Source organism: Coenobita brevimanus, chromosome 15 (assembly GCF_032717465.1).
Source record: "Coenobita brevimanus isolate Jiangsu-jjx chromosome 15, ASM3271746v2, whole genome shotgun sequence".
NCBI classification, from domain to species: Eukaryota; Metazoa; Arthropoda; class Malacostraca; order Decapoda; family Coenobitidae; genus Coenobita; species Coenobita brevimanus.
In genome coordinates this window covers 26,948,156-26,963,773 of record NC_136968.1, presented here as the reverse complement: position 1 = coordinate 26,963,773, position 15,618 = coordinate 26,948,156, and positions in this window count along the sequence as shown.

Sequence of the window (15,618 nt, the reverse complement as noted above, 5' to 3'; positions counted from 1 at the left end):
GACTCCACCCTTCACCTTTCCATTCGGTTCCCGCAACGCCCATCTCAACAATTACTTCAACAAACAAGGGATGAGGCTATGGCACACCTAATGTCTGACTTGGCTCATATCTCTGACTGGGGTAAAAATGATATGGTTGTCTTTAATGCATCTAAGACTCAGTTCTTACACCTATCAACCCGACAAAATCTTCCACAGGTATACCCACTAATGTTTAATAATATTCAGCTTAATCCTGCATCATCCTTGAACATGCTTGGGGTTTCATTTACTCGGGACTTATCTTGGAAAGATCATATTACATCTCTTGTAAAATCTGCTTCTAAGAGATTGGGTGTGCTAAGCCGACTCTGCTCTTTCTTTACCCCTGCACAATTGTTCACTCTATACAGGGGTTTTATCCACCCCTGTGTGGAGTACAACTCTCATGTGTGGGGAGGCTCCCCACATACAGCTCTTCTCAATAGGGTGGAGTCAAAGGCTTTTCGTCTCATTAACTCTCCTCCTCTTACTGACTCCCTTCAACCTCTGTCTCTTCGCCGCACTGTTGCATCTTTATCTCTTTTCTATCGCTACTTTAATGGTCACTGCTCCTCTGAACTGTCTGCTTGCATTCCTCCACCTCTATGACGGGCGCGTAGCACCCGTCTGGCAGCAAACTCTCATCTCTTTTCTGTCCAACTCTCTAATGCAAGAGTTAACCGTTACTCCCAGTCTTTCATTTATGCAACAGGTCAGCTCTGGAACTGTCTCCCTCTGTCTGTATTTCCTGCTGCCTATGATCTCCAGTCTTTCAAACGAAGTGTGTCCAGGCATCTCAAAATGATCGGATCTTGAATTTGGCTCTCTATTGTATTTTGTTTTTCTCTTGGAGGGAACTGTTACTGCGGGCTCATGGCCTTTGGTTCCTTCTTCCTCGCATAAAAAAAAAAAAAATGGATCAGGCACAGGATGGGAGTGACAGACGTGCTGCGCTTAATTAAATTCTCAGAGAGTTGAAGTGGACACATTTGTCTCAGTCACAGAGGGACAAATTGAGAGAGTTGATATTGGATAATTATTCACTGTTCATTCCTGGTCCGAAGGAAATTGGCACCCTTAAAGTACATGAAGCCTACATTGATACTATCGACTCTGAACCCGTGCGTATGCCCTTGTATCAACATCCTGAGCTAGGAAGGAAGATTCCGAGATGATTGAAAAGGATGTGACTGAGGAATCGAACGCTGCATATTTAGCCCCCATAGTCTTAGTCAGCAAGCCGGACGGCAGTAAAAGGATGGGTATTGATTATCGGACTCTTAATAAGGTCAAGATAGATATCCAACCCCTACCCCGATTAGACGAGTTAGTAGAGGATAGTGCAGGAAAAAAGTTTTACTGCACCCTTGACATGAAAGACGCCTACCTCCAAGTTCGGTTGGATGAAAGCTCTCGAGACTTGACAACTTTTTCTGATGGAGTTAATTTGTTCAGATACAAGCGCTTACCTTTTGGATTGTCTGTGAGTCCAGCAAGTTTCACAAGGAAAATGCAGCAAGTGTTAGCCCCTTTAGTTAGAGAAGGTTGGTGCCGTAACTACCTAGACGATGTTGTGATTTGGGCAGACTCTTTCGATCAGATGCTAGACCGACTGAAGATTACTTTTGGAAGATTAACCGAGTTTGGAATGAATGCTCTTTCATAAAGCGAGAAATTAAGTTCTTGGGACATGTAGTGTCGGAGAAAGGAGTACGCCCTGACAGTAAGAATCTCGAAGCCATTGAACAGATGTCACGACCAACGAAGGCCAAGGAAGTGAGACGCTTTGTGGGCATGTGTAACTTCTATCGCAAACACATTCCTGACTTTGCAGCCATTGCCAGTCCTCTCACTAATTTGCTTAGGAAGGACACAAAATTTGAATGGTCAGAGGAGTGTTTGAATGCATTCTTAATTCTTAAACAAAAGTTAGTGTCAGCTCCAGTACTAGTAAAGGCAGCTTTAACTAAACCGTTCGAGTTACACACAGATGCTAGCGACTTGCACACTGGCGCAGCTCTTATGCAGCTGGAGGGTGAGAAAGATTTGAGATCTATTGGGTACTTTTCAAAGAAACTTATCCCAACAGATAAAAGATACTCAGTAACAGACAAGGAAGCTATGGCAGTAGTGAGTGCATGTAGATTTTTCAGTCACTATTTATGGTGCAAACCCTTTTCCATCGTCACTGATCATAGACCATTAACCACTATCTTTAAGAAAAAGACTAAATGCCACGTATGTCGCGTTATTTGTTGGAGATGAGAGACTATGATTTTGTGATGAAGTATAAAAAGGGTGTGAATCATTATGTCCCAGATGCTTTGAGTAGACCAGTAGGAGCAATTGAGGAGACCTCAGATGTAGCTCAGTCTAATGCATAATTTCGGTGGTTAGGCCTTACTGTAGATAACGTCCGGGAAGCCCAGAGAGCAGACCCAATGTGGAGGCAGGTAATTCAGTATTTAGAAGGAGGTCAGTTACCCAGGAAGTTGTCTGGTACTCGTCCCATTTACGCTTTCGAAATGAATGAGGAGATTCTGTATGTCCGAAGAGATGAAATGGGAAAGTCGAGGTTGTGCCTGGTAGTACCCAAGTCTTTAGTTACTATTGCCTGTTCAGTTGTTCATAACCCTTCACACCTAGGAGAACGCAAGACGGTAGCCAAGGGAAGACAGTTTTTCTATTGGCCATCTCTACTGACCGACGTGCGACATTTTGTTAAATCATGCAAGTCATGTCAGCAGTTCAAGGGTCACGGGAAGATTGTGCACCATTTTAAGGAATTGCCATCAGTAGATGACAATGGTCAGAGAGTTGCGATAGATCTCATAGATTTGCATAATAGTAGGAGTGGTCACAGATATTGTTTCACGGTGATAGACCATTTTTCTAGGTACCTACGTATCTACCCCCTTCGTACAAAATCCGCCAAAGCCATAACTGAAGAATTTAAGAAGGACATCTGTAGGTATGGCAAGCCGCAGGTAGTCATCATGGACAATGGAGAAGAATTCACCAGTGCAGAGTTTAGAGATTTTTGTAGGAGAGCCGGGATTAAGCAAGGATTCTGTCTACCCTACAATCCCCGAGGAAATTCAGTTATTGAGAGAGCACATAGGACCTTAAAGACAGTACTGGCAATCTTGAGCCAAGAACACCCGAATACATGGCCCATGCACCTATGCGACACTGAGAAAGCGTTGAACGAAGCAGTGCATACGTCCCTAGGTACATCACCATTCTTTGCTTTTTATGGTCGTCATCCAAATCGCGAGGTAGGAGATTTGCAATTGCCCACTGATGAAGACTGTATAGAGAAAATAGATGCCAAACAGATGCTCAAGGAGACACAACGTCGGATGACAGCAGGGTACCTTAACTTGGCAAATGAGGCACGTAGGAATGACTCTTTAGAAGCAGGTGAATTAGTTTGGATCTATGTCGAAGAGTGCATGCCTGGTACGGCATCAAAGCTAAATAGAAAATGGCAGGGTCCTTACAAGATTGTCAGAGTTATCGATCAGGTTAGAGCCTATGAGTTAGAAAAAGTGTTTGATGGTACCATCATGAAACGTCGTCTGTGGCATTTTGGAGCCGCGGACTGGGAGGCCCTCAGGCAGTACTTCTTTGATTTTCCCTGGAATGATTATTGCTTCCATGGCCGGGAGCCATCTGAGTGTGCCTTGCGCATTACGGAGGTTATTCTCTTGGGCATGGAAGCATACATTCCTTTCTCAAATCCTTTGACTAACGCAAGAAAGCCTTGGTTTAATCACGCTTGTTCTAATGCTGTCTGCAACAAGGAGAGGGCCTACAAAAGGAACCGGAGCCAACCCACCCCTGAATCACATCAACTTTACGTTTCTGCCCGGAATCGTTCTAAGTCTGTTCTTCACTCTACTAAAAATAATTTCATCCATACTAAATGCTCTCAACTCTCCAACTCGAATTCTTCCCGCTCCTCCTGGCACCTTGCCAAAAATCTTTCTAACAACTTTACCTCATCATCCTTCCCTCCTCTTTTCTACTCTGATGGTTCTGTAGCTATTTCTTCTACTGATAAAGCAGATCTCTTCGCACAGACTTTCTCCTCCAATTCCACCTTAGACGATTCCGGTGCTGTTCCTCCATCACTTCCCCCTTCTGACTTCCTCATGGCTGACATTAAAATTTCTTCAGTTGATGTATTTTCTGCCATCACTGGCCTCAGTACTAACAAGGCATATGGGCCTGATGGGGTCCCTCCTGTTGTTCTCAAGAACTGTGCTTCTGTGCTTACACCCTGCCTAGGCAAACTCTTTCGCCTTTGTCTGTCAACTTGTACCTTTCCTTCTTGCTGGAAGTTTGCTCTCATTCAGCCAGTCCCAAAGAAGGGTGACCACTCCCAACCCTCCAACTATCGTCCAATTGCTTTAACGTCCTGTATTTCAAAAGTTTTCGAGTCAATTCTCAATAGAAAAATTTTAAATCATCTTTCCTATCACAACCTTCTTTCCGATCGTCAGTATGGGTTCCGTCAGGGACGCTCCACTGGTGATCTTCTCACCTACCTTTCAGACTCCTGGTCATCCTCCTTTCGGGACTTTGGCGAAAGCTTTGCCATTGCACTTGACATCTCAAAGGCTTTCGATCGAGTCTGGCATAAATCTTTAATTTCCAAACTGCCCTCCTACGGTTTCTATCCTTCTATCTGTGCCTTCATTGCTAGCTTCCTTTCTGGTCGTTCTGTAGCCGCTGTTGTAGACGGCCATTGTTCTTCTCCTAGATCTATGAACAATGGTGTTCCTCAGGGCTCTGTCCTATCACCAACTCTCTTCCTTTTATTGATCAATGATCTTCTAAGCTGTACATCTAACCCTATCCACTCATACGCTGATGACTCCACCCTTCACCTTTCCATTCGGTTCCAGCACCGTCCATCTCAACAGTTACTTCAACAAACAAGGGATGAGGCTATGGCACACCTAATGTCTGACTTGGCTCATATCTCTGACTGGGGTAAAAATAATATGGTTGTTTTTAATGCATCTAAGACTCAGTTCTTACACCTATCAACCCGACAAAATCTTCCACAGGTATACCCACTAATGTTTAATAATATTCAGCTTAATCCTGCATCATCCTTGAATATGCTTGGGGTTTCATTTACTTGGGACTTATCTTGGAAAGATCATATTACATCTCTTGTAAAATTTGCTTCCAAGAGATTGGGTGTGCTTAGCCGACTCCGCTCTTTCTTTACCCCTGCACAATTGTTGACTCTATACAGGGGTTTTATCCACCCCTGTTTGGAGTACAACTCTCATGTGTGGGGAGGCTCCCCACATACAGTTCTTCTCATTAGGGTGGAGTCAAAGGCTTTTCGTCTTATTAACTCTCCTCCTCTTACTGACTCCCTTCAACCTCTGTCTCTTCACTGCACTGTTGCATCTTAATCTCTTTTCTATCGCTACTTTAATGGTCACTGCTTCTCTGAACTGTCTGCTTGCATTCCTCCACCTCTACGACGGGCGCGTAGCACCCGTCTGGCAGCAAACTCTCATCCCTTTTCTGTCCAACTCTCTAATGCAAGAGTTAACCGTTACTCCCAGTCTTTCATTTATGCAACAGGTCAGCTCTGGAACTGTCTCCCTCTGTCTGTATTTCCTGCTGCCTTTGATCTCCAGTCTTTCAAACGCAGTGTGTCCAGGCATCTCAATATGATCGGATCTTGAATTTGGCTCTCTATTGTATTTTGTTTTTCTCTTGGAGGGAACTGTTACTGCGGGCTCATGGCCTTTGGTTCCTTCTTCCTCGTATAAAAAAAAAAATGAGTAGGGCAGCTAAAAAGGTCAAAAGATATGTTGAAAGAGATGCCTTATTGAGTACGGTGGATCACAAGTTTTTGACCAGTGAGGAAGAGGAAGAGATACTGCCTAGTTTAAGATCCCAGAGACTGCCTGAGAGGTTGCAGTACTTGTAGATGATGGGTGTATGGTGTATATATTGTATATACTCTTTTTTTTTTCTCTGAGCACGTCTTGTCCTTGCCTTAACTGGCTGGGAACATGGAGTCAGGAATGCCCTTCCAGGTCTCTCCGGACTGTACCTGTGTATTTATCTTTTCTACCAGTACCTATGATGTTGTAATTTTGAGTTGATTAATAGGGTTGAGTTGTTGTGTAGGGTATGTCCAGCTTTTGGAGAGATGAGGCGTGGAAGCTGTGTGTTGTCAAATCGAGTGCACCACGGTGTATAGACCGTCGTTCTTGCCTTACCTCGATTCTTTTTTTTCTTTAGGTTAGATTGTTAGGCTTAGTTAGGGATAATGAGATCTCACAGTTAGAACTTTATTTTTTTTTTCCCCAGAGTTAGGGAACTGTATATGTGAGGGGCAGTTCTACCTGAAGGTCTCCACCTGGAGGTTTCCTACTTGCTTTGAGAACCTTGAGCGCTGAGTGTATGTAATACCCAAACTCCAGTATAGGATTGCTCAGAGAGAGAAGGGAAGTTTCCAGTTTCTCTATAGGGCTCGGAGAAGTTGAACTATGGGGCTCTCGCATGTTAGGAGAGGTAGGTAGGTTTCGCTCGGTCTCTCTGGACAGAACGCAGTGGAGCGACTCGTGTTAACTATAGTCTGACAAATCTAAACGTAGGGTTTTGGTGGAGTCAGCCCCTCCCTGCACTGTTGCCACGTTTCCGAGCTGACCTCTCCATCAGTGATGACCTTGACACTGTTTCCCTCTTGTGATCTCCGTTTTTGTAATACCCCCTATACCCCTGCCACCAACACCCCCTATACCCCTACCCCCAACAACACCCCCATCAACAACACCCGCTATACCTCCACCACCAACACCTCCTATAAATATAGACCCCCACCATCAACACCTGTATAATAATTAGCCGTTGATAATTGCTATGCTATTTTATTGAGAGCATACGGAAATGTAACCTACCGTACCGTAACTGCTTGACTCTCTCTCTCTCTCTCTCTCTCTCTCTCTCTCCTCCTCCTCCTCCTCCTTCTCTTCCTCCTCCTCCTCCTCCTCCCAGGTGCATTGGGAAATATTCTACCCTATTGCTCAAACTCCCTAATCTTACAATCCCATCTGTCTTAATCCTTCCCACTGCCTTCGTTCCTAAATCCCTTAATTGATCTATTTTTAACCTAAGTGTCCCCACACCTTTTAAACCATTTACCTCTCTGTCACTATTCTCCACCATATGTATCAACTTGTATTATATTGTGTATAGAACTTTCATACTGTATGCTGTAGTACTGTATAATGTATAAGAATACCCACTGTTTAGTGGAAATAAAGTTTTATTATTATTATAATTATTATTTCTCTCTCTCTCTCTCTCTCTCTCTCTCTCTCTCTCTCTCGCTAGATTTTGTTATGTGTCATCCATGGTTTTTTACTTCCATTTTTATGTATGGATTATAATTTTGACTTTATTTCCGCACCACCCTTGAGGTAAAAGTCACAGCGCGTTTTTTTTATAGAGGTTTCCCCAATAGGCCTAAATCCTGTAGGGGGTTGGTGACCTCCCATTGCGTACACACAAACACGTGTAGCGTGAGTGCTGCCACTTTTATCCCTTCAAATTTTCTTGCAATTATACTTGCTAAATTAATTAGCAATGTTAGAAGTGTTGGGGAATTAAATAATAATTAGAATATTTTTAGAGCAACACTGCCAAATTTTTATGCCACGTTTCTCTATTATCGTATAATATAGTATGCAGAATAGTTTTATTCTTCCTTGATACATGTCAGCACTTTCATTACAGTTTTATTAGTATGAGTTATGTTTATGTATCATTCCTACTACACAAACCACAGGCGTTATACATCGTAGGGTTAGGAAACATGGCAATAGTGTAGGCAGAGGCAGACTCCACCCAAACCCTATGTTTAGATTTGTCAGACTATAAGCACAAAGTTTCTCCTGGTAGCAGGACATTCTCCTTATGAGTAACATGCCTGGTGAGTGGCATACGTCGTCAGTTGCATATAGTGAGTAGCAGGAGAAAATTTACTCGTGGTAGAGGATTTTTTTTGTGGACATGATAGCCGCCGACTGTTCTCGAGTATGGAGCTTATGTAATATCCCACAGTCACAGTATAGGACACGTTGGCTAGTGTTTTGGAGGCGTGCAGATTGGTTTCCCCTCACGAGCAAGGAGCGTGTGAAACACCCCACAGTGGCAGTATTGAGGGAGACTGGTCAAGTAGGTGAACTTACGTACCATGTGTGTTAAGTATGGGTGCTGGGTATTTCGGAGGAGTTCAGGTCCAGTCGCCCGAACTTTTGGTCTTCCCTAACTGTGGGCGGATGTAGTGCCCGGAAGTGATAATGAGTTGTATCTAGTTTATTTTATATGACCAAACGTTCGGTTAAGTGAGAGAGAGTGGCCGAGGCATGGCTGTTTCCATGCGGACGTTGCCAGAATGTAGATTAAGTTACCTAGTTGCTAAGTCACTTTTTTTTCCTACTGTAATTTATTAGTATTAAGTCTCTTTATAATATAAAATCTCGAGTCGATGGGAACATGTGCCTTTGGTCACGTGATCCAGCATAATGTACGCATGGGCAAAGTGATGTAAAGCATGATGATTTTCATTATTTTTCGATGTAAGAATATAAAGAGAGAGAGGTTGCTGAGTAATTATTGTAACTAGAGAATGTTATTTTTTTTGAGTAATTGATTGTCAGGGGAAAGACATCACACTGAGTCTATCTCGAGTCTGTAATAATTAAAATCTTAAATTGCGTATGCCGTCATCCCCCTTCCCTTCGCATACGTAGTTTTGGCGTGTCTCACTCGCTCACCGGCCGTGATAGGTGGCAGTTGGTCGGTAATGTCGTCATCCTCCCCCCCCTCCAAGGAATTCTGTAATTTGATATTAATGATATGTTGAAGTGCAAATAGTGATATCCCACGAGTGATAATAGTGACGAAATTAAGAAACTGACTCGGGGAGAGTCAAGTGTTGTTATTCCTCAGGGAGCATAACGGTGACGCCATTAGCCTTTGGAGAAGCGAGTCCTGTGTTCCCACTCACCTCCCCTACATTTTTGAGCTGGATAGTGAGGTATAACCCATATTTTTGTGTACTGTTTAGAATCATTATTTAGTAACTGGAGTACGAGAATTCTAGCTAGTTCTGTCTGAGCCTCAGATAAATGTGTGATTCTTGTAGGCCAAGTATCAGGTGCCCAGAGACTGTGAATTATTTATTATTGTGTTGAAATGACTTGGTAATTCAGTACTTATTAGGGCTATGTTGTGAGTAAATGTTCACATAGTTACTTTGTGAGGCACAATGATATTGATACAGTGATGATTTTCATGGTTGGAGTTACAGTTATTTATGCTTATTGTGTATGTTACGGTACTTTTTCTTCCATATTATCCCTACAATAAGTATTATTTTGAGCAGACCTATGTGTCTGTAGTGCCATGTGTTATTCTGTTATTACTTGAGATGCCGAGTGTTGTAACTCATGTTTCTTTATTATGAGACCTTCCTGATCATGTGAAGGAATTACTTGCATTGGGGAGAATAGTTATTCATTGTTCATGTTAACTTCTAGCTGGTCCAAGCGTGGAGGTCGAAGTTCCAGTGAGTCAAAATCCAAGTGTGGAGGTCTAAGTATCAGTGAGTCCAAGTCCAAGCGTGGAGGTCGAAGTCCCAGTGAATCAAGGTCCCAGTGTGGAAGTTAAGGTCGGGAGTGGCAGAGGACTGGACCAGTGAAATTTGTGCTCAGAGGGACGATTATGAAGAAACACACTGGATCGGGACAGAGGAGCTAAGTTTTGTGGATTTGATATTAGGACCATATAGAGATAAATTATATTTTTCGAACAATGTGCCAACTGATTCATGTTTAATCTGTAAAGCAAGTAGCTGGGGAAGATTTCTACTTTTTGGTCTTGTTAATACACATTCCCTCCCACTCGAACTTCATTGTTTGTATAACCCTTGAGAACTGGTGGTGTAGAGCTTACCTAGTAGTTTATTAATGTGCAACTTAGAAGCATACTGGGAAACTGCGAAGGTCGGGCTTGGGTTGGCCTAGTTGGAGACTGGCCCCGTCATTTAGGCATGGTACCACTCTTAACTTGGCCACTTGAAATCTAATAAACACAACCGAAGAGGCCACTAATGGGAGAGAGTCTCCATCAATCTGAGTTCCCGACCATTCCAGCACACATTGGTCATCAATAGTGACTTGTTTTCTGCCTCTTTTGACCATGTAAAAGTCTGGATCGCAGAGTTGACAGTACACTCTTCCATGACGTATTTTTAAATTTCACTGAGGCGATCACGAGTCGTCTTTATTGGGGATAGTATGGACATCGTTTAGTGGAAAGGGTTAATGAAGGTTTTATCTAACTCTTCTTGTTGGAAAAGACTCTCTTATGCTGACTATAATCCCCTAGAGGTAATAAGTCAATAAATATGTCATCACACTGAAGGGAATACTGTAAATCTAGATAGTTAAACCAGAGAAATGTACTGCCATTAAATACATACTTGGTTTACTTGATTGCTATTTGGTGGTCATGTGGCGTGCAGTGCTTACCTGCCACGACCTTCTGTTTCCCTAAGTCCCTGATGGAAGGTAGGTATATACTGCTTCGCTTTCACCTCTCTCCATGCTTTTTTTTTTTTTTTTTTTTTTTGCTTGTACACATACCCTAGGTCATCAATAAAGGGTACATATGTTATAGATAGTTATACTGATTTTTACAAATGGTATGCGGTTTATGTAAATAATTTTAAGACATAATTCATCAAGAAGAATAGGAGTGTGGATGATATGAGCTGGAGAGAGGGTGGCTTGATGGTGAAGGACAGGGTGACACGGAGGCGTTTCATTTGTGGCCACCCTTTCCAGTCTCTCTCTCTTTTTCTCTCTCTCTCTCTTCCCACACACACACACACATACAGTATATCTATCTATCTATCAATATATATATATATATATATATATATATATATATATATATATATATATATATATATATATATATATTGTTACGGAACAGAGAAAGATAATGTACACTTTAAGTGAGAATACTAATAATCACTACTGTCCCGTAAAGTTCCAGGTTCAAAACAAAAGAGTTAGGTAAAATTATAAGTTAAAGTTTAATGCTCAAACTAACAACAAAACATTCAGGACTCATAAGGATAATGTAATGGCAAATAAGCAGGTTAAATATATGGTTAACTGCAATAGCCTCTATTAACACGAAATTAGCATGAGTAAATTTATCTAAGTCAGCCCTGTTAAAATGAGATACCAGATAATACTCAGTGAATGCCAGATATATTATTACAGATACAAAATATTATTAATGATGACTGACATAAAGAACCTTACATGAATTACAAAAACTTCACTAGGCCTACAAATTAAACTTATGCTATACAGTACAAGAAAAAATGCAATAACAGTTATACTCAAATTACACAGCTGCTAGATGGTTGGAGACTTCCGGAGCACTCACAACAATAACTGTACAGGGGAGGACAGAGATGTGAACAAAATGGGGAGTAGATCTAAGTGGCAATGATGCAGAGACTGAGCTCATTATATAGGGGCCAGCAGAGCTTGATACAACTTGTAAGAAGGACGCGCAAATGAAGCCATGGGGACAAAGAGTTGACAATCCCACACTCAACAACAGAAATGACGACTTACTCTACTATAACGGTAGAAGGGGGGAACTGAGGCAGAACACGCTCGTGATCAAACATGCAGCATACTGTGCGTTAAAATTACACAAAGGATGATGAAATCATAGGCTATGTAACACCTCCCCACAAAGAAAAAGAAATTTACAAAGGAAATTTCTTATTACTCTAAAACAATCTGTATATGGCATTACAGAATATGGAAAAGTCTTTCCTAATGTTACAAAACATGAGATCTCCCTAGCACGTTCAGTCATAGGTACTTGCCAGTATCCCTTTAACAAATCAAACTTACTTATGTACCTAGCCTTTCCGATCTTGTCTATGCAATCTTCCACGCGAGGGAGAGGGTAAGTGTCTGTTTTGGTTATCTGATTAACACGTCTGTAGTCGGTGCAAAGCCGCTGTGACCCACCTGGCTTAGGGACTAGAGTGACAGGAGAACTCCACTCGCTCTGACATGGCTCAATCATCTTGTGGTCCAACAGGTAGCCAAGCTCCTTCTGGATGAGAGGAACTTTCACTGGGTTCACACGGTAAGGAGGCAGTTTAATTGGCTTTGCGTCTCCAACCTCGACATCATGCATCAACACAGTAGTTCTTCCTGGAGTGGCACGGAACGCCATGGTACTCCTGCAGTAATGCCGAAAACTCCTGCCTTTCCTCGGGAGGTAGATGAGAAAGCTTAGTCTGGAGATCATTCATGATATCAGGATTCTTCCCCAAACTATCACTCAGGCTCATACTGCATGGGAGAGCTTCACTTGCAGACTCGGGTGGAACAGCTACAGTGCAGACTGGGTTATTTTCGTCCCGCCTGTGATACAACTTTAGCATGTTGATGTGACATAGTTGCTTGTTCTTTCTACGATCTGGTGTGGCGATGACATAGTTGACATCACTGAGTTTCTTCTCCACGAAATAAGGACCACTAAACTTGGCTTGAAGAGGTTGCCCATGCACCGGTAGCAGAATCAAAAACTGATCTCCTGGCTGAAAGTGGTGTAACCTGGACTTCTTATCATACCAAGTCTTCATCTTCTCCTGAGCAGCTCCTAAATTCTCTCTCGCCAGCTGTAAAGCAGTGGACAGCCGTTCTTTGAACTTCATCACATACTCGAGCAGGTTGACGACATCTTCCTCCGACAGCCAGCATTCCTTGAGTAACTTAAGGGGTCCTCTTACTTCATGGCCAAACAGTAGTTCAAAAGGTGAGAAGCCCAGTGATTCATTTGGAGATTCTCTTGCAGCAAACACAACGAATGGAAGACCTTTATCCCAGTCTTTCTGATGTTCCAAACAGTATTTCTTGAGCATCGATTTGAGTGTTTGATGATATCTCTCCAACGCTTCTTGGGTCTGGGGATGGTAAGCTGAAGACATGATCTGGGTGATGCCCAACTCTTTCAGAGACTGCTTGAAAACGTTTGACATGAAATTACTTCCCCGGTCTGACTGTACCTCCTTGGGCAGACCAAACTTTGTGAAGAACCCTAGCATTTCCTTAACCACGTTTTTTGCTGAGATATTTCTAAGTGGAATGGCTTCAGGATAACGAGTAGCCATATCAATCATGGTCAACACATAAGAAAATCCTGAAGAAGTCTTAGGAAGAGGGCCCACAATATCCACCAACACACGGGTGAAAGGCGCCTCAAAAGGAGGAATGGGAACTAGAGGTGCAACCTTTTCGGTATGATTACACTTCCCCACAACTTGACAGGTGTGACAAGACTTACAATACCAGGAAACATCCCTGAAGATACCTGGCCAGTAGAAGTGTTTCAAAATGCGTGCCACAGTCTTCCTCACTCCAAGGTGTCCTGCCAAACTGGTATCATGAGCCACTCGAATGATATCCTGCCTACAAACACGAGGGATGACAACTTGATGTACAACCTCCCATTCACAGTCGGCTGATGCTGTTGGGGGTCTCCACTTCCTCATAAGTACTCCTGACTTTACATAATAACAAGTAGAAGCACCGGCTGACTCTTCTTCACTGTAAGCAGAGTTAGCTAGACCTTTCAACTCAGGGTCAGCAACCTGCAACTCAACCAACTCTTGACGAGACAAATTATCAACACTACGGAGTACTGCCTCATCGGGTGAGTGGTCCAAATTAGCAAGAAAAGTGTCAGCTAGGATAACATCATCATCATCATTATCCTCTAAATCACCAGTAACTTTAGACTTAGCCCTAGTGACAGCACATGCAGGGAACACATCAGGGACATCACAATCCTGGGCCGCAGCCACTGGCTCACTAGACAACTGAGGAGCTGGACACACTTGACTTCCACCAATATCATTTCCAAGTAAGAAAGTTACACCTGACATTGGGAGTGTCTCAACCAACCCAACCATAACGGAACCATTAACAAAACCAGACTCTAAATTCACTCTGCACAGAGGGACAGAGAAGTAATTATTCCCTACACCTTGTAAGATTACAGTTTCATCAGAGGAATTAACATTAGAGCCTAGAACTCTGGTCAGCATAAGGGATTGGCAAGCACCTGTATCACGATATATTTTAACTGATTTCCTGTCATTACTGTCCAGAGGACTGACAAAACCATCAGACAGGAAATTAGCACATGAGCTCTTGAGAGTGTCACCCACGTTACTGCTCAAAAGAGGAGCTCCATCATGAGAATTTAAGTTACCCCTCAAAGCAGGTTCAGTTAACTCAGTTAAAGAATTCTGGGAACTCTCAAGAGTGGACACTAGACCAATTGACTGAATATTTAAAGACTCCTTTTTGTTCACATCACGCTGTCTACTGAAACATCTCTCCGTAGTATGACCAAGCTTACTACAATAAGTACATATACTTTTCTGAAATCTAGAGGTGAAGCTGGTATTTACTTCCTGAGAGACATCATCTTTGTTCTCTTTCCTGTTACCTGTACTCTGAGTAGAGGCAACGTACTTACTCTCAGCTTTCCCTTTTTCTTTAGAATATCTCTTGTGAGTGAGAACATATTCATCAGCTAAAACTGCAGCATCAGACAAATTATCTATTCTTTTCTCATCAAGATATAGGCTTACATCTTTATAAATACACCTTTTGAAATCCTCCAGCAAAATCATCTGCTTAAATTTACCAAAATCAGAATCCACATTCTTAGAATTCAACCACTGCTCTAACAGATCTTCTTTGATTTTTGCATACTCAACATGGGATTGCTTATCTTGCTTGTAAGTTGTCCTAAATTTTACTCTATAGGCTTCAGGAACAAGCTCATAGGCCTTAAGAATCAAGCTCTTAACTACATCATAATTATCAGATTGATCCTGAGGCAAAGATGCATAAGTTACTTGAGCTTTACCGGTGAGAACAGTTTGAAGGAGTACTGGCCAATACTCCTTGGGCCAACTAAAACCTGTAGCTACCCTCTCAAACAACTGAAAATACTTTGTTAAATCAGATTCATTAAAAGGAGGGACAAGTTTAACATTTTTTAGCCACATCAAAATCATCAGAGCTAGATGATCCAGTTCCACCTTGTTTCATGCGATACTCATGGTCTGCCTGAATCCTGGCAAGTTCAATTTGTGCCTGAGCCTGTACCTGTGCCTCTTGAATACGAGCATTTGCCTCATTAACACGAGCCTCTGCCTCCTTAGCCTTAGCCTCCTGCAGGGCTAGCTGTAACTTAGCTAATTCAATCTGCGTTTGCTCATTTGGAGGAGTTACATTAAATAAGCTTTCATTAATCATGTCAACAATTTGATCTTTAGAATGATGAGAGCGAACAGCAATTCCCAATTGTTGAGCAACGAGCTTAAGTTCATTCTTTGTTCTGTTTTCTATATCACACACTGTTTGCACATTTGACAAAAAATCTTTGGCTTCATCAAGTGTAGTAATAGTAGACATAGTTAATAAGTAA